This window comes from Nicotiana tabacum, chromosome 5 (assembly GCF_000715075.1).
Source record: "Nicotiana tabacum cultivar K326 chromosome 5, ASM71507v2, whole genome shotgun sequence".
NCBI classification, from domain to species: domain Eukaryota; kingdom Viridiplantae; phylum Streptophyta; class Magnoliopsida; order Solanales; family Solanaceae; genus Nicotiana; species Nicotiana tabacum.
Window position 1 is genome coordinate 81913074 of NC_134084.1, and position 22949 is coordinate 81936022.

Genomic DNA, 22949 nt, shown 5'->3' on the forward strand with positions numbered 1-22949 from the left:
ACACATGGATCTGCATGCAAAGTGCAGAGAGTAATATGAGTACTCCGACTCAGTGAGTAATAAGCATAAATAATGACTGAGAATAAGAAATCACGGAAAACACAGAGTAATCTATAAGGCGGCAGTTTAAACAAGTAATATGAAAGCAATAAACCCATAGAAACAAAATATGGTAATGCTACAACAAATAAGCGGTTAAGTGACAGACATATAGAGAAATCAACACATAGAACGACACCCTATAGTACCCGCTGCGGCGTGCAGCTCGATCCGTATATTTCGTCGATGGTGCTCACTGGGGGTGTGCAGACTCCGGGAGGGGCCCCTTATGGCCCAAGCGCAATATCAAGCCATCTTGTGGCATCAGATCTAGTCCCTCGGCCTCATATCAATATCAGTATAACACTGTTGCGGTGCGCAGTTCGATCCCATAGTATCCTTACATCTGGCCCTTGGTTGTACTCAGTCCAGAAATCATATAAGCCCCTCGGGCATTAGTAAAACAGTAGTTCTCAGTCCAAAACATTATTTAATATATCATTTTAGTTTCAAAACCAAGTAAAAGTGGCTGAGTTGTAAAACAGTGGAAAACGGTACAACTGAGTTCAAGTAGTAAGTCAAACAGTGAGGAAATAGTGATAAAACTCCCCGGAGGGTTCAAATAGTTGGCACGAAGTCCAAATATGGTAATCAGTCCAAATAATAATGATAACAAATAAGCTTCAATCAAATACGCAGTAAAAATATATCACTCGGAACGGACCAAGTCACAATCCCCAATAGTAACCGACCCCACACTCATCATCAAGAGCGTGTCTCACCTCAATATAGCACTACGATGTGCAAATCTGGGGTTTCAAACCCTCAGGAAATCATTTACATTCATTACTCACCTCGAACCAACAAAAACTCTAGCTCGCTACGCCTTTGCCTCTCAAATCGGTCTCCTCGCGCATCGAATCTGACCAAAACCAGAACGAATACGTTATAATATGCTAAGGGAACATAACCCAAGCGAAAACAATCGAAAAATATCAAAAATCCTGAAATTAACAAAACCCGAGCCCCGGGCCCACTTCTCGAAACTCAAAAATTTTCACATCAACGGGTTCCTTATCCTTCCACGAGTCCATACATATCAAGAGTTCTCAAATCCGACCTCAAATGGCCCTTCAAATCCCAATTTAAAATCTCAAATCCCAAGCCCTAGTTCTTCCATTTTTAGCTAAATTTCCATGAATTTCTAGGTTAATTTCACAATAGAATCACGTTTTATGCTCATAAATCTTACCTCCAATCACTTCTCCTCGAATCCATCTTCAATTTCCCTCAAAAAGATATCAAAATACTAAGCTATGGAGGAAAAATGTCTCAAAATCGCGGATGAAATGTTTAATAAACTCACTGCCCAGTTCTGGATTCCCTTTATCGCGATCGCGACCAAGGTCTCGCGATCGCGAAACACTAAATTCTGGCTTCTCAAAATAACACTATGCGAACGCGATGATGCTGCTACGAAACCAATGCTTTAACTTCCCAGAGCTACGTGAACGCGACCCCACATACGCGAACGCGAGGAGCAATTGCCCTGGGACCTAATTCCTTATACGCGAACGCGAACTCTCTCCTGCGAACGCAAAGCACAAGCTGCTCATGCTCCGCGAACGTGAGCCCTCAGACACGAACGCCAAGCACAAACTCAGGCCCACCCAAATTCCTTCTACGCGATCGCGAGGTCCCTCACGCGATCGCGAATGCCAAAAAACCTCTGCAACTGCTGCTCAAATTCTGCAACTTCTCAACATAGAAATTGGTCCGATTGACCATCCGAAACTCACCCGAGGTCCCCGGGACCTCAACCAAAAGCACCAACACCTCCTAAAACCTCATTCAAACTTGTTCCAATCATCAAAACACCACAAACAATACCAAAACCACCAATTCACATCGAATTCAAGCCTAAGTTTTCTAAAAACTTCCGAAACACGCTTTTGATAAAAAACCCAACCAAACCACATCCAAATGACTTGAAATTTTGCACACACATCCGAACTGACATAGTGAAGCTACATCAACTCTCGGAATTCCATTCCGACCCCTGGATCAAAATCTCACCTATCAACCGGAAATCGCCAAAATACTAACTTCGCCAATTCAAGCCTAATTCTACACCGGACCTCCAAAACCACTTCCGATCACACTCCTAAGTCAAAAATCACCTCCCGAAGCAAACCAAACCATCGGAACTCACATCCGAGCCCTCTAACTCATAAGTCAACATCCGGTTGACTTTTCCATCTTAAACCTTCTTAAAAGAGACTAAGTGTATCACTTCTTACCAAAACCATACCAAAAGCAAACCAATCAACTCGACCACATAAAACACGAATAACGAATCATAAAGAAGCAGAAATGGGAGAAACAGAGCGGTAACTCATGAGACGACTGGCCGGGTCGTCACATCCTCCCCAACTTAAACAAACGTTCATCCTCGAACGAGTCAAAAAACATACCTGAAGCCTCAAACAGGTAAGGATATCTGCTCCGCATCTCCCGCTCGGTCTCCCAGGTAGCCTCCTCCATGGGCCGACCTCTCCACTACACTTTCACTGAAGCTATATCTTTTGACCTCAACTTCTGAACCTGGCGACCCAAAATAGCTACTGGCTCCACATCGAAGGTCAAATCATCATCCAACTGAACCGTGCTGAAGTCCAAAACATGAGATGGATCTCCAACATACTTTCGGAGCATAGAAACATGAAATACCGGGTGTACGCTAGACAAGCTGGGTAGTAGAGCAAGCATATACGCCACCTCCCCAATCCTCCGAAGTACCTCAAAAGGCCCAATGAATCGCGGACTCAACTTCCCTTTCTTTCCAAATCTCATAACACCTTCATAAGTGAAACCTTCAGCAAGACCTTCTCACCAATCATGTAGGATACATCTCGAACCTTCCGGTCCGCATAATTCTTCTGACGCGACTGCGCTGTACGAAGTCTCTACTAAATCACCTTCACCTTCTCTAAGGCATCCTGAACCAAATTTGTCCCCAATAGCCTAGCCTCGCTGGGCTCGAACCGACCAACTGGAGATCTACACCGCCTCCCATACAAAGCCTCATACGGAGCCATCTGAATACTCGACTGGTAGCTGTTGTTGTAGGCAAACTCTGCAAGCAGCAAAAACTCATCCCATGAACCTCCAAAATCAATAACACAAGCACGCAACATGTCCTCTAATATCTGAATAGTACGCTCAGACTGTCCGTCCGTCTGAGGATGAAATGTTGTGCTCAACTCCACCTGAGTACCCAACTCTCTCTGCACGGCTCTCCAAAACTGCGAATTAAACTGAGTACCTCTATCTGAGATGATGGAAATCGGAACACCATGCAACCGAACAATCTCCCGGATATAAATCCCTACCAACTACTCTGAAGAATAGGTAGTACACACAGGAATGAAGTGCGCGGACTTGGTCAGCCGATCCACAATCACCTAAATAGCATCAAACTTCTTCAAAGTCCGAGGAAGTCCAACCACAAAATCCATAGTGACCCTCTCCCACTTCCACTCGGGATTAACCATCAACTGAAGCAAGCCACCCGGTCTCTGATGCTCATATTTCACCTGCTGATAATTGAGACACCAAGCTACAAATCCCACAATATCTTTCTTCATTCTTCTCCACCAATACTGATGCCTCAAATCCTGATACATCTTCGCGGCACCCGGATGAATAGAATACCGCGATCTATGGGCCTCCTCCAGAATCAACTCTCTAAGCCCATCCACATTGGGCACACAGATCCGACCCTGCATCCTCAACACACCATCATCACTGATGGTCACATCTCTGGCATCATCATGCTGAACCCTGTCCTTAAGGACAAGCAAATGCGGATCATCATACCGGCGTTCTCTGATGCGATCATATAAGGAAGACCGAAAAACCACACAAGCCAACACCCGATTAGGCTCCGAAATATCTAGTCTCACAAATCGATTGGCCAAGGCCTGAACATCAATTGCAAGGGGTCTCTCCCCAACTGGAATATACGCCAAACTCCCCATACTCACTGCCTTTCGGCTCAAAGCATCGGCCACTACATTAGCCTTTCCCGGATGATACAAAATAGTAATATCGTAATCCTTAAGCAACTCTAGCCATCTCTGCTGCCTCAAATTAAGATCCTTTTGCTTGAACAAATGCTAAAGACTGCGATGATCGGTGAATACCTCACAAGATATGCCATATAAGTAATGCCTCCAAATCTTCAATGCATGAACTATGGCAGCCAACTCCAAATCATGAACAGGGTAGTTCTTCTCATGGGGCTTCAACTAACGAGAAGCATAAGCAATAACTCTACCCTCCTGCATCAATACACAACCAATCCGTACTCTTGAAGCATCACAATATACGGTATATGAACCTGAAGTTGATGGAAAAACCAATACTGGAGTTGTGGTCAAAGCTGTCTTGAGGTTCCGAAAGCTCTTCTCACACTCGTCTGACCATACAAATGGAGCACCCTTCTAAGTCAACTTGGTCAAATGCGATGCAATGGATGAGAATCCCTGAACAAACGGGCGATAATAGCCTGCCAACCCAAGAAAGCTATGAATCTCTGTGGCTGAGGACGGTCTAGGCCAACTCTGAACCGCCTCTATTTTCTTCGGATCAACCTGAATACCCTCGCTAGACACCACGTGTCCCAAGAAAGCCACTGAACCGAGCCAAAACTCACACTTGGAGAACTTCGCATAAAGCTTCTCCTCCCTCAATCTCTGCAATACAACTCGTAAATGCTCCGCGTGCTCCTCCTGACTACGCGAGTACACCAGAATGTCATCAATGAATACAATAACGAACGAGTCCAGATAAGGTCAAAATACACTGTTTATCAAATACATGAACGCTGCTGGGGCATTGGTTAGCCCGAAAGACATCACAAGGAACTCATAATGACCATATCTGGTCCTGAGAGCAATCTTAAGAATATTTGAATCCCTGATCTTCAACTGGTGATAACCCGAATGGAGGTCAATCTTGGAGAACACCCTCGCTCCCTGAAGTTGGTCGAATAAATCATCAATGCGAGGCAAAGGATACTTGTTCTTAATTGTTACCTTGTTCAGTTGCCTATAATCGATGCACATTCTCATTATGCCATCCTTCTTCTTCACAAATAGAACCGGCGCACCCCACGGTGACACACTAGGCCGAATGAACCCCTTATCTAGGAGTTCCTGAAGCTGCTCCTTCAATTCTTTCAACTTTGTTGGTTCCATACGATACGACGGAATAGAAATGGGCTGAGTGCCCAACACCAGGTCAATACCAAAATCAATATCCTTGTCCGGTGGCATGCCCGACATGTCTGCAGGAAAAACATCGGGAAAATCCCTCACAACTGGAACAGAATCAATGCTAGGAATCTCAGCCCCAACATCCCTCACAAATGCTAGATATGACAGACAACCCTTCCCAACCATACGCTAGGCCTTCAGGAAAGAGATCACTCTACTAGGAAGATAATCAGTCACGCCACTCGATCCGCGGTACACCCGGCATAGCCAAAGTGACTGTCTTAGCATGACAGTCTAGAATAGCATGACACGGAGATAACCAATCCATGCCCAAAATAACATCAAAGTCCACCATGCTCAATAGCAATAGATCAACTCGGGTCTCCAGCCCCCCAATAGTCACAACACATGACCGGTACACACGGTCCGCAACAACAGTATCGCCCACTAGGGTAGACACATGAACAGGTAAGGCAAGAAACTCCCAGGACATACCCAAATAATGAGCAAAATATGAGGACACATAAGAATAGGTGGAACCAGGATCAAATAATATAGAGGCATCTCTGTGGCAGACTGAAACAATACCTGTAATTACAGCATTTGAAGCAATAACATCTGTTCTGCCTGGAATAGCATAGAAATGAGCCTAGCCACTGCCTGATCGACCTCCCCCTCTGGGGCGACCCATGGCTGCCTGACCTCCACCCCTAGCTAGCTGGGCGAGTGGTGAAGTAACTGGAGCAGAAGTCGAGGGCTGACCCCTCTGCTGAAGCTGACCATCACGGAGTCGAGGGCACTGCCTCCTCATATGTCCAAACTCTTCGCACTCATAACAACTACCCGGTGCTGGAGATGGGGACTGAAGGGAACCCCTCGCACCGGAGTGACTAGCAGATGCACTCGACGCAGAAGAACCCTGAGCTGATGGGGCACGAGATGAACTCTGAGCTAGGAGGGCGCTGAATGAAGGCTTACCCTGCTGAGACCCATGATGACCACGACCTGAAGATGCCCCACGATACTCTGGACGGGCCGACTGAGCAGGCCTAAAAGAATGACCTCTATCATGCTAGAACTGGCCCCTCGAAGGAGCACCACTGTAACTGCCCGATCCTCGAGGCCTCTTGGACTCCCTCTCCTCTCGCTCCAGAAGGCGAACCGTCTCAATCTCACGAGCAATATCAACCACCTCCTCGAACGTAGCACATAATACTCTCTCTATAGTCATCAGAATACGGAGATGGTAGTTAAGGCCATCCACAAATCTCCTGATCCTCTCACGATCTGACAGAATCATCCAAATGGCATGACGAGCCAACTCAGAAAACCTCATCTCATACTGGGTCACAGTCATATCCCCCTGCGTCAACCACTCAAACTGCCTACGTAGCTCCTCTCTATGGGACTGCGGTACATACTTCTCCAAGAAGAGAGTGGAGAACTGCTGACAAGAAAGGGGTGTTGCACCGACAGGCCTATGCCTCTCAAAATCCTCCCACCAAGTAAAGGCAACCCCCGAGAACTGAAAAGTGGTAAATGCTACACCACTAAACTCAAGAATCCCTATTATACGGAGCATCCGCTGACACTTTTCTAGAAAACCCTAGGCATCCTTGCCCTCAGCACCACTGAATGACGGAGGCTGGAGTCTACCAAACCTCTCAAGACGACGTTGCTCATCATCCGGCATGGCTGGTACTACGAACTCCTGAACCTTGCGCAACCGGCTGAGCTGGAGGTGCCCCTGGCATCTGTAGTCCTTGCACTACCTGCTCAGGTGTGCGAGCAACGGGGGTATGATTGCCTCCCCTGGCCTGTGAAGTAGCTGTTGTGGTAGTGGCTGAAGCTGCCTAAGCCAGACCAGTGCAAACTGATAAGATCTGTGTCAAGGCCTCCTGAAGACCCGGAATCACGATGGGCACAACTAGTGCCTGAACTGGTGCTACTAGAGCCTGATCCGGATCTAGGGCAGCTGGTGGATCAATAGGTGTTGCCCTCGCTACTCTGCCTCTGCCACGTCCACGACCGCGTCCACAGCCTCTGGTGGCCTCACTAGGTGGCACTGGTGGTCGTCTACCTCGTCTGGTAACTCGCGTCCCCACCATCCGTGAGAGAATAGAATAACAGAAGTTTAGTTCTCGGATCAACAAGGTCGCACGACAAGAGTTTCAAGAATATGAAGTTTTTCCTAAAGGTTCTGCAGCCTCTCGAGGATAAATACAGACGTCTCTGTACCGATCTGCGAGACTCTACTAAACCGGCTCATGACTTGCGAGACCTATGTAACCTAGGCTCTGATACCAACTTGTCACGACCCCAACCCCGGTCGTGATGGCGCCCAACACACTGCTAGGCAAGCCTGACCAACTAACAACCTCAATCTGTTTTCTTACAAAAATCATTATCAGCTAACATAGTTAAATTGCTGAATTATCCTAATAAGAGTTTAAGAATACGAGTTAAATATGCGGAAATTCAGACGATAATACTACTACATAGACCGTACAGATCTGGTGTCACAAGTCTCGAGCCTCTAGTACAAGTTTAACAGCCTAATATATAATCAGTCTAGGAAATGCGGATAAAACGAAAGGATAGAAGGGAGGGATCCGAGCTGCGGACGTCGTGCAGCTACCTCGATGCTCCCGGATATGAACAGATCGACTGAAAATCCTCACTCAACCTCTGGAACACCTGAATCTGCACGCAAGGTGTAGGAAGTAATGTGAGTACTCCGACCCAGTGAGCAATAAGCATAAATAATAACTGAGAATAAGAAATCACGGAAAACACAAAGTAATCTATAATGCGGCAGTTTAAACAAGTAATATGAAAGTAATAAACCAATGGAAACAAAATATGGTAATGCTACAACAAATAAGCGGTTAAGTGACAGACATATAGAGAAAATCAACACATAGAACGGTACCCTATAGTACCCGCTGCGGCGTGCAGCCCGATCCGTATATTTCGTCGACGGCGCTCACTGGGGGTGTGTAGACTCCGGGAGGGTCCCCTTACGGCCCAAGCAAAATATCAAGCCATCTCGTGGCATCAGATCTAGTCCCTCGGCCTCATATCAATATCAGTATAACACTGCTGCGGCATGCAGTCCGATCCCATAGTAGCCTCACATCTGGCCCTTAGTTGTACTCAATCTAGAAATCATATAAGCCCCTCGGGCATTAGTAAAACAGTAGTTCTCAGCCCAAAACATCATTTAATATATCATTTTAGTTTCAAAACCGAGTAAAAGTGGCTGAGTTGTAAAATAGTGGAAAACGGTACAACTGAGTTCAAGTAGTAAGTCAAACAGTGAGGAAATAGTGATAAAACTCCCCGGAGGGTTCAAATAGTTGGCACGAAGTCCAAATATGGTAATCAGTCCAAATAATAATGATAACAAATAAGCTTCAATCAAATACGTAGTAAAAATATATCACTCGGAACGGACCAAGTCACAATCCCAAATAGTAACCGAACCCACGCTCATTATCAAACGCGTGTCTCACCTCAATATAGCACTACGATATGCAAATCCGAGGTTTCAAACCCTCAGGACATCATTTACATTCATTACTCACCACGAACCGGCAAAAACTCTAGCTCGCTATGCCTTTGCCTCTCAAATCGGTCTCCTCGCGCGTCAAATCTAACCAAAACCAGAACGAATACGTCACAATATGCTAAGGGAACATAACCCAAGCGAAAACAATCAAAAAATATCAAAAAATCCTGAAATTAGCAAAACTCGAACCCCGGACCCACTTCTCGAAACTCAGAAATTTTCACATCAACTGGTTCCTTATCCTTCCACGAGTCCATACATATCAAGAGTTCTCAAATCCGACCTCAAATGGCCTTTCAAATCCCAATATAAAATCTCAAAATCCCAAACCCTAGTTCTTCCATTTTGAGCTAAATTTCCATGAATTTCTAGGTTAATTTCACAATAGAATCACGTTTTATGCTCATAAATCTTACCTCCAATCACTTCTCCTCGAATCCCTCTTCAATTTCCCTCAAAGAACTCTCAAAATACTCAGCTATGGAGGAAAAATGGCTCAAAATCGCGGATGAAATGTTTAATAAACTCACTGCCCAGTTCTGGATTACCTTCAACGCGATTGCGACCAAGGTCTTGCGATCACGAAGCACTAAATTCCGGCTTCTCAAAATAACACTATGCGAACGCGATGATGCTGCTGCAAATGTGATGCTTTAACTTCCCAGAGCTATGCGAACACGACCCCACATACGCGAACACAAAGAGCAATTGCCCTGGGACTTGATTCCTTATACATGAATGCGAACTCTCTCCTGCGAACGCGAAGCACAAGCTTCTCACGCTCCGCGAACGCGAGCCCTCAGACGCGAACGCGAAGCACAAACTCAGGCCCACCCAAATTCCTTCTATGCGATCGCGAGGGCCCTCACGCTGTAAGCACGTGATTTTTGCCCTATGAAAGAATTACTCCCAAAAATTCAAAATAAAACGATTTTCCTTTGTGTGCAATTTTGAGAATTTTGTGACATTTTGGATAATTATTTGTGTTTGTCTGTGCATATTTATTTGTTAAATTAATAAAAAAATACAAAAATATATCGCATTTGCATTTAGGATGTAATTCTACAATTAGGAATAATTAAGTTTGTTTTACAAGAATGAAAATTACAAAAAAAATATTCATCGATTGCATTTTTAGCATTTAATTTCCAATTGTACAATTTATGCTTAATTATTACTTAATTATGTGTTAATTGTTATTGGGAGTTAATTTGCGCTTTTATAATTAATTTAGTTCTATATGATAATTTAAGGATTTTTAGAATTTAGTTTTAGAAAAATAAAAGAAGAAAAGAGAGCAAAAATATAAAGAAAATCGGAATTGGGCTCTTCTCCAATTTTGAACCGAGGCCCAAAAAAATACCCAACCTTCCCCATGACCCGGTCCATCTCAACACGGGTCTACCCGGTCCGCCTCATAACCCCAAAAGACCTAACCCCTCTTAATCTTCATTTTTCATTTCCTAAACCTAACACTAACCAATCCGCCCCCACCATCTCTTCTTCTTCTCCAAGACAACACCCCAAGCTCGACACCCATGGCTGCTTTCCCGCCTCACCATCAACACAACCCAAGAGAACACCAAAACTTCATTAACGACCACCAACACTAGAACCCTGAGACCCCATTAACAACATCTCTCCAGATCCACACTAACCAGCGACCCCATCTCCTCTTGAGTCCAAATAACCGGTCCACACCTTTAGAAAATGAGCAGTCGCCTCGTCACCAGCTCCCCGCTGCTAGGCTGACTCCTGTGCTTCTTTTCACACCTCTCTACTGCTAAAAAATGCACACACACGGGGGAGAAGATCTGGTAAAAACAAAGAGAGAAGAAAACCGTGAAAGCAAAAACAAAACGTCTTCTTTCTTCTTCTTCTGCTTCACCATTGTTGCTTCTGCTGCGTCCAAACAGACCCCGTCACTGCTGCTTCATCTTCTTCATCTCCGTCGAGCTCGAGCCTGAGCTCCCATGGCTGCTGGTTGTTGCATCTTCTGCTTTACGTCCAGCTGAGCTGCTTCATTGTTGCGTCTTCACGTTCATCGTCTTCAACCAAACGACCACAGTCCTTCAACACCAAGCTCCACCATGACAATGCCCAGTCGACCTCCAGGCGACGCAGCAGCAGCAACCGCTGTTTCTCCGGGGTGCTGCTGCCTTCTGCTTCGTCCATCTTCTTTGACGGGCTGCCACTGCCTCATTTTCGAACGATACCAAACGACCATCTTCTTTGGTCGTCCGTTCGTGGTCGTCTTCGGCGTCAAGTTATTTTGGCGCGATAATTGTTTCCGGGCAGATTTGTTTTCGTTCAAGTTCATCGTCGTTCCGATCCGGTTAGTTGGTTTAACCAATTCGTGTTTATCGTTTTTCTTATTTTTCTTCAGTTTGTTTCATTTTTCTTGTTTATTTTTAGGTAGAAATTGTTAGTAATTATAATGTTTTTAGATTTAAGTTGAAGTTCGATTAATTATTTCTTTAGTTTGTTTTATTAATTTAAAAGGATTTAGTTTTAATATAAAAGAGTGTTAGTTTAAATCGTTTGAATCCGTCATGTTTGTTGTTTAATATAGATTTAATTCATGTTCATTTTTGTTTAAAGTTCGTTTTTAATCCAGTGATTTAATGTGAGTTTATGTTTTGATTTTTAATTTTTTATTTAGTTTGAATCATGTATCTTTGTTGTGAATATTGTGGTCTCCTTGCTCATTCATTTTTTGTCTAAGTTAGCCAGGATTGGTTCCCAATATGGTTAACTTATTCCCATTAATTTGATGTTGTTCAATCTGTGTTCATGTAATTTGTTGTTTGAATTTATTTAGAAATTGGTTATATTTGTTATATTTTAGTTGGAATTGATTAGGTGAATTGGTTATAGCTGATGGGGTAGATTGGTAAAAAAAATTGCAGAATGTTCAGGGGTAAATTGGTAATTTCAGTAAGGTCGGAGGGGTATTTTTGGAATTGAACATTTGAACAATTATTTAATCTGAATGCTTTGTCCACTAGGCATTAACAATATTAAAATAATACATTGTGGGGGACAAGACATAAATTAGTGGGGATGTGATATAATTATTTAATATAATGGGGGACAAGACATAATGTAGTGGGGGGAATAATGTAATTATTTATGTTAAGCATGTGGGACAAAACATGTAGGCATGGGGGACAAAGGAATTAAATAAGAAAAACATTAAGTAGTGGGGGGGGGGCAAGGCATGCAATTAAAAGAATATTTCGGGTTAGGGGATTCAAGACAAGAGTCTTGTTATAAATAGAGTCATTTGACACATTTTAAAGAAGGACTTGGACTTGAAAGACTTGAACTTGAAAGACTTACTTAGAGAGAGAGAAAGGAAGAGACTTTTAGAAGAAAAAAATTGAGAGAGTTGACTGAATTTTGAGAAATCAGAATTTGAGAGTAAAAGAGAAAGACAATTTGAACTTTTACTTGAGTAATTTCCGTTTGCCTTTCCTTGAGTGTTCTTCAAAAATCAGTAAACTACTGCATCTTGTATCCGTCTCTCTTCTGCTTTGACTGCGAGTGCATTTTGGCATTAATGATTTTTCAATCTGTTACTGGGTTATTCTACTGGTCGTTACTGGTTTTGCGGTGTTGCCGAACCTGCTGTTGCTGTGTATTTACACTACTGCTGCCTCTACTGATCTTCATCTTCTTTCCTTGCTTTCCAAGTACCAGATACACAAATTGATACACTGGTTCATCTTGTAAGCCACTCGAAGCATGACAACAAAAATGAGAAAGATTTGAAGTTGTAGTTTAATGTAGTCTTTTTTTTTCTTTTACTGTCTGTATGTAGAAAATTCTATGCGCTGCCATGTAAACTCTTTAAACGACTCACTTTCGAAACATAACTATAATAACTCGAAAGTATGTAAATAAAGTAGGACCTTTTCTTCATTTATTTTAGAAAACGAAAAATAGAAAATGTAGTCATGCTAAGATTATCCTTTAAAATAAAAATGAGACGAGCCTCGCCAAATAAATCACACATCGCTGGGGCCCTCAATAAATACATAACCATTGACTAGACTTTGGATTTGGCCGTTTAGTGAATTTTTCACGGCCTTTTTCTAAAACAACTATATGTAGTTTCTTTAGGACGCGTCTTAATTAATCTTACCTTCTTAAATACGGGTGTGCATTTATGTGACCCAAATCCAAATCTCAACGGAGTTGAAATGTGTCTCTAATCACGGGTACATTGATTGTGACGTGGCTCGAGATGCGTTTTCACAACATTGCAAATTCCCCCCCAAAAATAATAATAATAATAAATAATGAATGAGACGAGCCTCGACAAACAAGAATACCCAAAGTGCGGGGCCCTCAACGGATAGTTATTTCGAGTACTTAGATTCCGGGACAGGCCGTTTAGCAAATTTCACGGCCCTACCCAAAATAATGATACGCTAGTCGCTTTTGGCGCGTATTCAATAATGTTATCTTCTTAAACTCGGGTGCACATTTATGTGACCAAAATCCAAATCTCAACAGAGTTGAAATATGCCAACAACCACGGGTGCATTGATGTGACGTGGTTCGAGATGTGTTTCCACGATGTTGCAATTCTTGATAAAAATAATAATAATGACAAAAGCGATTAAAAGTTAAAATTCGCACATAGGTTCAATATGTATTAAATCAGATAATCAAGCCGAATATGACAGTTGAGCGACCGTGCTAGAACCACGAAACTCGGGAATGCCTAACACCTTCTCCCGGGTTAACAAAATTCCTTATCCGGATTTCTGGTTCGCAGACTGTAATACAGAGTCATTCTTTTCCTCGATTAGGGATTAAACCGGTGACTTGGGACACCCTAAATCTCCCAAGTGGCGACTCTGAAATAAATAAACAAATCCCGTTTCGATTGTCCTTTAATTGGAAAAACTCCTTCACCCCTCGCGGGGGCGCAAAAAGGAGGTGTGACAGCTCTGGCGACTCTGTTGGGGACGTTAACCCAGAACCACTGGTTCAGGGTTAGAAATTCGAGCTTAGATAAATTGTTATATTTGGTTTTATCTGATTTTGTTACATGTTTGGGCTCAATGTGCTAAATGATGCTTTTACCGCTTTGATATTATCTGAACTGTATATAAACTGTGTCGAAACCCTTCTCTTCTCACCTCCGGGGAGGAGCTCGCTGGTCGAGACTCCCTATTCTGTTAGTGTCAATACTTGAAATAAGAAATAGGTCGGACAAGTTACAAAGCCGGACGATCCCGCGGGTCCCCGGTACGTAGCCCCCTCCTCGACTCGAGTTGTCCGCTCGGGTACACAGTCTAGAACAAATACTCAGGTTATGAACCTAGAATAACTCAGCTTCATGCCGGATCCCTAGTAGGAACGTTTATTTGCATCACGTGCATTTGACTTTGGAGGTTCAACACAGGAGTTGGGTCTGTCTAGGACAGGTGTACCAAAAATGAAAATGATCATCCTGATGCATCTTACCTGCTGCTACTTGTGCATTTATTTGATTCAGACTTGTGTATTGACCGATTTTTTGAATATCAGGAATATTGTGAAATTGAAAAAAAATGAAAAAAAAGAAATAGCGGTTAGGGAATTGATTGTTTATTTTTTTAAAAAACCCAATGCCCAAATACTGTCAAAACTCTGCCGAAATTTTGAGAAAATGAGAAAAGAATGTCTTATTAGTTTGTTTTATTAAAAGCAAAGGAAAAATAGAAAAAAAAAGAGTCGTTGTTCTTCAAAAAAAAAATAGAAAAGGAAAATAATTTGTCTTGCCATGAAAATGAAAATGAAAAAGAGTCTTGTTTTTAAAATGGTTTTTTATTTTTATTTATTTGTTTATGAAAATTCCAAAAATAAAAATAAAAAGAGTCGTGCGTTGAACATGGTTTTATTATTTGTTGCAAAAAAAAAAAATATATATATATATATATAAATCCAAAAAGTATTTTTCTTTATTTCCAAAATATATATATATATCTTTATTTGTTGCAAAAAGTATTTGTCTTGCCAAGAAAATTCAAAGTAAAATTCCAAAAAAAAAATATGTCTTGCAAAAAATATATATATCTTTATTTTCCATTATTGATTTCTTTAGAAAGTCTTTTTAATTGAAAAGAAAATTCAAAATTCAAAAATATTTTTGTAAGCATATCTTTCATTAAAAGTAAAATTCCAAAAATATTTTCTTTCTTCTTTATAAGTCTATCCTTCAAAAAATAAAATTAACAAAAAAAAGTTAGTTTATTTACTTTATTCATGATCTCCCGAACTACGCGGGTTTGATTCTCACCGGATGTGAGATACGTAGGCAACCCTCATCGGGTCCAACCTCCCCTTTTGCTAAAATAACCAAAAACAAATAAATAAACAAAAAACATGTCAAAATTTTAATTTTGTCATAAATAAGTCGGGTGATGTCCAACCTCCCCTTTTGCAAAAAATAGCAAAAAAATATATATATGTCAAATTTTAATTTCATCATAAAGAAGTTGGGTGACGCTGTTTTGTCAAGACATAGCCGAATGTTCCCGAAAGGGACGCCGAAAGTTCCCGAAAGGGACGCCGGAAGGCCGACTTTGCATAAACAGCCACCTTTTGGGTCATGTTTAAGATTCGGTCCAGTTGACCCACACAACCTTAAAAGTCTTCGTCCCCGAGGCGTTGAAAGGCCGTGTTTGCAATATTGAGTTTTCTATTTTGAAAAACGATAAAAAGATTCATAAATAAGTCGGGTGATGCTGTTTTGTCAAAAATAGCCGAATGTTCCCGAAAGGGACGCCGGAGGGCTGACTTTGCATAAACAGCCACCTTTGGGTCATTGTTTTAGATTTGGTCCAGTTAACCCACACAGCCTTAAAAATCTTCGTCCCCGAGGCGCTGAAGGGCCGTGTTTGCAACACTAGGTTTTATTGTAATTTGAAAAAAAAAACAAAGAGTCAGCGGTCAGGTGAATACCGTTTGGATTTTTAGTCAAAAATAAGCCGAGCCAGCTTCGGCCGCGTCTTATACCGTTCTTGCCGAAATAGCCTTAGAGTGTCTTTCAGTTGTCGAAAGGCTATTTTCGTAAAAGAATGGACAAGTTTGTAAAGTGTCATAAAATAGTCCTCCCTAGCCTCAAAATTCATGTGAAATTTGGAAGGGGCCACATTTGCAAAATAGTCGTTTGGTTGCATTTGTCAAACGGAGAAAGGAAGCTGGCCGTTTGTTTTTGAGTTTGTAAATCTTTTGATTATAATATGTGGGTTGTTTGATTTTCGAGTTTGTAGGTCATCTTTAAATCTTTGAAACCTACTTTGTTTAATATAAAAATTGAAAATTTCAAAAGAGAAATGTTTATTATTATTTATCTTTTATTGGTCCGAACTACGCAAGGTCTGATTCATGCGGGGTCATGATACGTAGGCAATCTCCATAAGATTCGACTACAACAAAAAAAAATGAAAAAAAATCGGAAAAAAAAAATCGAAAAAAGGAAAAAGATGTTGTTAGTAATAAGAATCGACTGAGTCCATTCTAACATGTTTTGTTTTGAATTGTGAAGAAAGTTGAGTTGGTCGGTTTGTGGTAAGATGGAAACACAAGATCCAAGGAAAATGATAACTGACATCGAAGTTGTTACAAATGCTCAAGAGACTCAGGGTCAGAGGGTTCAACAAGAGTCTACTATGCCGGAGAAAAATAGAATACTGAAACTGCAAATGACCGAAGTGTGTCAAGCATGGGCCAGTGGGCAAGGACAGCCTCGTCATGGGTCACAATTTGCGACACAACAAGAGCAGTACCACTCTCCTAAGTACCACTCGTACTCGTTTGATCTTCCTGCAAAGATTGAAGAGCCTGCCTGAAAGATGGTACAAGAAGAAATGACCCAAAGAGTGAAAAGCTTAGAACAATGGTTGAAAAACAGGCAAAGGTTGTCTGGTCAAAAGAGTGTTGCCTTCAAAGATCTATGTATGTTCCCCAATGTCCACTTGCCGCTTGGTTTCAAGACTCCCAAATTTGAAAAGTACGATGGACATGGAGATCCCATTGCCCACCTGAAAAGGTATTGCAATCAACTGAGAGGTGCGGGAAGAAATGAAGAATTGTTGATGACTTATTTTGTGGAAAGCCTTACGGGAGTAGCTTCCGAATGGTTTATGGATCAAGACACGTCTCGCTGGTATGTCTGGGACGACATGGCACAAGCCTTTGTCAAACAGTTCCAATACAGCATCGACATTGCCCCAGACCGCATTTCCCTTTCAAACCTGAAGAAGAAACCAAGTGAAAGTTTCAGGGAATATGCCATTAAATGGAGAAAGCAAGCAGCTCGAGTTAAGCCACCCATGGATGACCACGAGCTAGTAACTGTCTTCCTTCAAGCGCAAGAACCAGATTACTTTCAGAACATGATGTCCGCAGTTGGCAAATCCTTCTCGAAAGCAATCAAAATGGGAGAAATGATAGAGAATGGTCTTAAGACAGGAAAAATTATAAGTCAAGTAGTTTTTAAAGTTATAACTCACGCTGTCCGGGTTGAGTCTAATAATTTTTGCGACACAAATGAGAAGATTGAAGAAATCATGATGACATCAGGGTCAAGAAGAGGTCCCAGGAGAACATCTCGAAGGTATGAGCAGCCTCCTCAAGTTTTCTATGAATCCCCTGAGCAATATTATCCCTCTCAGAACCCACAACACTCTATTGTTCTGCCTCAGTATGTTGCCCGGCCACCAAAACACCCCAGAAGGCGAGCACGAGCGTCACAAAATCTCCAGAAGCCTCCACATAACTTTCAGGTGCCCTATAACCCACATCCAAGCCAGAGGTATAAAGGGGAACGAAGGTTGAAAGATAATTTTACACCAATAGGAGAGTCTTATGAAAGCTTATTTGAGAGGTTAAAGCATCACGTCATGATTGCATCTATTCCTCCAAATCATGTGGATCCACGTGCAAGAAGCTTTGACCCTTCTAAAAGGTGTGAATACCATTCCAATGCCCAGGGGCACAATGTTGAAAGTTGTCGGGATTTGAAAAGAGAAATAGAAAGGATGATCCAGGAAAATCTGATTGTGATCCAAGATAGTGACACCCAGAATATCGCGCAGAATCCTTTACCTGCACATCATGATGCACACTTTGTGGGGAGGATGCCTGGTGACATGGAGTTTGAGAGTCATCCCGGGAAACTGCTAACTGATGATAATGATATTGAAGTTGGTAATGGTCTTGGCAATGATGATGCAGAACTCAATGGCTAAAACGCCGTGTTTGGCAATTGGAAAGGCACTCCATCTCCTGGTCAGCCATAGAGGAGTTTTGGTGGTTTATTTTGTTGTCATTTCTGTCGTCCGGATTATTTCAGGGTTGTAATCCGGATATTGTCTTATGGTCAAACCCCCTTATCCTTTTATTTGTCTAGTACCTAATGTGGTGTTATCTGGTTTGGTTTTAGGGTTGTAGCTGTTTATTTTGTTGTTTAAACAGTTCTACCGTTTGTCTAAATGCAAATTCCGGTCTTTTATTATCTCCAGTCATCTTCTTTGTTTAGTTTTCTTTACCCTTTTGTTTTTCTTTTGTTCAACGCCGATTCTAGTGACATGACATGCGCGCACAGTTTAGGCCTAATCTTAAAAGTTGATCGTAAAGCCATTTGGGGATGATCGGGACCCCTTTGAAAATAAGAACAGTTTGAGATCATTTGAAGCCCGAACCGTGTGAAACTGGGGTGAGGTAAAACATAAAGAAAACCGTAAAAGCAAATTGGCCATATTGACAAGGGGGCCGTTCGTGGTGATGAAAGTGAGAGCATTGCCCAGCGTTGTTTTAAAAATGACAAATAAAAAGGTGAATTCGTGGATATTTAATGTTGCGATGTTTAATTGTGTTGTTTGCACTTGGCATGTTTTGAAGACTGGAATGACGAAGGCATTTTGTTCTGCTACCTAAATACTTTATCCTTCGTTACCCCTTTTGAGCCTTATTTATTTTCTTTCATACCCCTCGTTCAGAATCAGTAGCAAAGGTTAGAAACAAAAACGTGGAAGAAAAAAAAAGAGAAAAGAAAGCAACAAAAACAAAAAAAAATGAAAAGAAAAGAAAAAATGATAACAAAAACAAAAGAAAGTCAGAAGAAAACAAAGGAATTGGGAACTACGTTTGACCTGATTCCTCAAAGAGGATACGTAGGCGCCTCACGGCTCGGTCATAGGGTGCATAGTGTGCATAATGTAACATAGTATATAAAAAATATATAAATTAAAAAATCCTCAAGCAAGAAACTGGGGCAAGAGTTGCGTTTGTTGTAAACAAATATGGTTCTGAAGGTTGTAATTTTGAACCCCAAATTGATTTGTTTTTGAGCCTTTAATACCCTTTCTTTCTAGCCTATCCAAAACCACACATTACGGTACGAAGAAAGACCTTTTGACCAGTCTTCGAAAGATGCCAAGTCATACAAACGGAAGTTAGGGATAACACCCCGAATCCCAACAGAGAAAAGGATCATGGATTGGAAATGAATTGATAGCCGAAAAAAATCCCCAGCAGAGAGAGTCATATCGGCAGCATTCCAAATCCCCAGCTAGAAAATGATACAAATGAGAGAGTCTTATCGGTGAAAATCTTCACGGATACCATAAGGCGATGAAAATTGAGAGAAAAACCAAAATGAGATAGACTTGATAGTGAAAACCCTTCGGGCACTACAAGTCGAATAAGATTGAGAATCAGATGGGGAATCACCAAATGAAGATCTTGAAAGATGATTGATGGCGGAGGATAGGCCACATGTGCATGTCATGACCATTAGAGTCGGTATCTGCATTTGATAGGTTTTTATTTATAGTTTCTTTTGTTAAAAAGTCATCTTTTTCCTTTGTCTTTTATTCTGTTCCTTTTTATCTTTCTCCTTTCATAGAAAAATTCCCCAGTAGAGTTTGTTTGGTCAGAACAAGTGAGAAATGACTTCAAAATATGCCATCAGCTTTCCAATTATGCAAGATAAGATCTGACTAGTACATCCAAGTGGTATAGTCAGCAAGGAACAAGCGCGGGGCCAGTGTCAAGAAAGATATCCCCAGCAAAAGGGAATTGACAAAAGGATTGACGAGTGTCAAGAGGGATACCCTTGCCGAAATCAAAGGTTATAAACCTCAAGGCCAAGGCCCGTGGACAAATCAAGGAGAGCAATGAGAATGATTTGGGAAATTCATATGAGACTAAAAGGTCAGGGAAATGCCAGTTTCCGAGCTGTGCCATAAAGAAGAGGGATATCCCCAGCAGAAAGGGATCATCCCCAGCAAATAATATCATCCCCAGCAAGTTTTTTGGAACGCAGAGCAGGGAAGGAGAAAGGGAAAAGCCATCCCCAGTAGGAGTATCACAACCAACCACCACAGTCAAATCTTAAAGGAAATGGCATTGATGGCGGAAAGGCATGCCATAAAGAAGATTATCAAACTGGGTCAGAAAATTTTCTTTTCATTTTGAAAATTTTCTGGAAGTCAGGTATCCACATGGGGAGGAAGAAAGATAACACCAGTCTTAAGGGAAGTGGGTTTTGAACCGGTGTTATCCCCAGCAGTGTTGAAAGAAAGAAAATAACGAGTTTTAATAAAAGGAGTTGTATCCCCAGAACCAAAGAGATGAAACTGGTGTTTAGAAAAAGCAAAAGCCATTATCATCCCCAGCAGCTTCCAGAAGAATGAAGCATCGATTTGAAGGGATAAAATTCCCCAGCAGCGTTATCCTCAACAACGTTATCCCAAGAAGATAACACTTTTATCCCCAGCAATGTTGAGAGAAAATAAAATAAAAAAAATTGAAGGAGGGGAAGAAAGGAGACTCCCCCAGTGGTATTATCCCCAACAAGCAAGAACTAATTCCCCAACATCATTATCCCCAGCAGTCTCGTGGGAATACAACACCAGCTTTTAAAGTAGGAAGCCATCCCCAGCAAGGCCACAAATCGGGCACCATTTTAAAACTGATAAATTTTTCTTTGCTTGAGAGTTAAAACAGGAACAAAGCAGCGCAAAGGAAAAAGAAAAGAAAAGAAGAAATTACAAAGGTAAGTTTCTCAAATCATTGATCTTTACATTTTCCTCCTAGGATAAAAAGTCCTAATCTGATGAATTTCCCTCCCGATACAATCTTAGTCCGATGAAATTTTCTCCTAAGATATCAAATCTTAGTCCGATGAATTTTTCTCCTAAGATATCAAATCTTAGTCCGATGAATTTTTCTCCTAAGATAGAAAACTTAGTCCGATGAATCTTTCTCCTAAGATCACAACAAAATGGACCTAGTTTGACGATTTATCTCCTAGAGTCACAATCTTAGTCTGATGGAATTTTTTTTCTCCCAAGATAAGATATCAAATCTTAGTCCGATGAAATTTTCTCCTAAGATATCAAATCTTAGTCCGATAAATTTTTCTCCTAAGATAGAAATTTTAGTCCGATGAAATTTTCTCCTAAGACATCAAATCTTAGTCCGACGAATCTTTCTCCTAAGATATCAAATCTTAGTCCGATGAATTTTTCTCCTAAGATATCAAATCTTAGTCCGATGAATTTTTCTCCTAAGATAGAAGTTTTAGTCCGATGAAATTTTATATCAAATCTTAGTCCGATGAATCTTTCTCCTAAGATCACAACAAAATTGACCTAGTTTGACGATTTATCTCCTAGAGTCAAAATCTTGGTCCGATGGAATTTTTCTCCCAAGATAATATAACAAAATCTTAGTCGAATGAATCTTCTCCTAGGATCAAAATCTAGTCTGATGATTTTTTTCCAGGATAATTTGAAAAAAGAAGAAGTTTGAATTTGAAAAAAAGGGAGTCATTTTTTTAGTTTTCTTAAGATTATCAATGTTCAGTTGTTGTCAAGGTCAGGAGCCCCCCTGAAGAACAGAATGGCGATTTATTTTTCGAAGTTGTTGTAATCTCGCCCGCCTGAAGAAAGGAATGGTGATTTATTTTTCAAAGTTGTTGTTGAGGTCAGGAGCCCCCCTGAAGAACAGAATGACGATTTATTTTCAAAGTTGTTATTGAGGTCAGGAGCCCCCCCTGATGAACGGAATGACAATTTATTTTCAAAGTTGTTTTTAAGGTTAGGAGCCCGCCTGAAGAATGGAATGGCGATTAATTTTCGAAGTTGTTGAAATTTTGCCCGCCCGAAGAAAGGAATGGCGATTTATTTTCAAAGTTGTTGTTGAAATCAGGAGCCCGCCTGAAGAGAGGAAAGGCGTTTTATTTTTAAAGTTATTTAAATCTCGCCAACCTAAAGAAAGGAATGACATTTTATTTTCAAAGTTGTTTGTTGAAGTCAGGAGCCCGCCTGAAGAGAGGAAAGGCGTTTTATTTTTCAAAGTTGTTTTACTTTTTCGAAGTTGGGTTCATCCGCCCTCAAATAGGATATGTTGGGTTCATCCGCCCTTAAATAGGATTTTATTTTCAAAGTTGTTGTTGAAGTCAGGCGCCCACCTGTATAACGAGAGGAATACTTTCCAGTCTTTACATTTCATGTGTCAGGCGCCCACCTGTATAACGAGAGGAATACTTTCATGTCTTTACATTTCATGTTCTAGGTCGCCCACCAGTATAATGCGGGCATACATTTCTGTTTTCATTTCATTTCTAGGTCGCCCACCAGTATAATGCGGGTATGCATTTCTTTTCATTTCATGTTCTAGGTCGCCCACCAGTATAATGCGGGCATACATTTCTGTTTTTTTCATTTCTAGGCCGCCCACCAGTATAATGCGGGCATACGTTTCTGTTTTCATTTCATGTTCCGCCCACCTGTATAATGCGGGCATACATTTCTGTTTTCATTTCATGTTCTAGGTCGCCCACCAGTATAATGCGGGAATATATTTCTGTTTTTCATTTCATGTCCTAGGTCGCCCACCAGTATAACGAGGGAATACATTTCATATTTTTGCATTTAGGCGCCCACCTGTGTAACGAGAGGAATACTTTTCAGTCTTATACTGCAGATCTTGAAATCAGTAACCCGCCGGAAGGCAGAAGGTTACAACAGGAATCCCCAGCAGGAAACAAT